Source organism: Meles meles, chromosome 9 (genome assembly GCF_922984935.1).
Source record: "Meles meles chromosome 9, mMelMel3.1 paternal haplotype, whole genome shotgun sequence".
Classification (NCBI taxonomy): domain Eukaryota; kingdom Metazoa; phylum Chordata; class Mammalia; order Carnivora; family Mustelidae; genus Meles; species Meles meles.
Genome location: NC_060074.1, coordinates 12,940,237 through 12,941,763, shown reverse-complemented (window position 1 = coordinate 12,941,763; position 1,527 = coordinate 12,940,237).

Below are 1,527 nucleotides of genomic sequence, written 5' to 3'. Positions count from 1 at the left end.
TGTGTGTGTGTGTGTGTGTGTGTGTGTCTGGTGGGCAGGGATGTCTGAGAATACTCGGATGAGAGTGGGGGGCAGCTCAAGTCACAAACTCACTTGACGTCTCACGGCCAGGGTTAGCTGCCTGCCAGAAGCTGTTTTCAAAAATGGTGAACAGATCTCCACTACAGACATCACAAGCCTTCCAGCAGAATCTGAGAGATCTGTGCAGCCGTACTTCTTTGGAGGCCTTCCCACAACATCCGTCTCTACATGGAAACTTCTAGTACCACGCAGTACTCCCTGACCCAAGAGGCAGGGCTGTTTGTACCACAGTGTGGCTTGCTGCATTGCTTGGTCTTGCACTGGGCCTCGCTCAAAATTGAGAGCCTCCCCAGTTACCTGATAAATGAGTAAGAACAGTATTTCTAAGTGGGATGTGCTATTTCCAAAAGCATAAAGAGGCCCACCAAGCACTGCTCCTCTCTCTCACTGGTAGAAGGTACAGTGGGTTCACTACTTGGCAGAGAATGTACTGGCCGGTCCTCTTCCTGAAAATTTCGCTGATACGGCAGACTCGATCTTTGAGGATTTACTTCTCATCCTCTGACTTACAGGTGTGTTTCCAGAACAGTCAGCGTACCTGCCACTTCCCCAGGTTGGATTTCAATGAGGTCATTGATCAAACGGGCTGGCATAATGTTCTGTGCAGTGTGCAGATCCTGTGGCAGAGAGTAGGAGAGCTAATAGGCTTTGGGACAAGACCGTGAGGAGGAATTGCTGGCCATTCCATGTAAATGTGACTTGCTTCTTTCCTCCTCCTCTATCTTACGTGAGTAGAAAGACTGCACCGGCCAAATCACTAGCTGCATTCCGTTTCCTTTCTGATTTGCATACTGCTTCATAGACTTTTGATCCGGTCTAGTAGATACTAAACCTGGCACAGCAAAGAAAATTGGCGCTACCGCTTGGTTAAATCGAGGGTCACCCATTGTTATCTACCATCTTATTTTTGTAGATGCCAAATGGGTGAGTTAAATGGGAAATAAAACCCTTCTCACATTTGTAAAGACCTTGAAGGTATCATTCATGGGTCTTTAATACTCTACCGGAGATGCAGAATTGCTTCTGAGTTACGATCTTGGCCGGGGTGGGGAAGCAGTTTTAGGGGTTTCCACTGGGCCTTTGCTACTTCCATATCTCTTATACTGCAGCTGGGGAATCAATGTGAGGAATTCGTCAACTGCTAAACTGTCCGTCCTTATTTCAAAGACTGGGGACATGACTGTAGAGTAAGACCTTGGGACCCATCGGACTCCCTGTGAGACAGACTCGGGCCAGGACTCCATTTACCATCTGGACTCTAACAGGAAGGCCATGGTGGTTATTTGGGTTTCCCCTTGGATAAATACCAATTCAGATCCTGTCTTATTTGGGGGCTGTTATAACAAAAATACCATTGACTGGGTGGCTTAAATAATATTTTTTCCTTGCAATTTTGAAGACTGGGAAGTCCAGACTTAGAGTAACTGATTCATTCGGTTCCTGGTG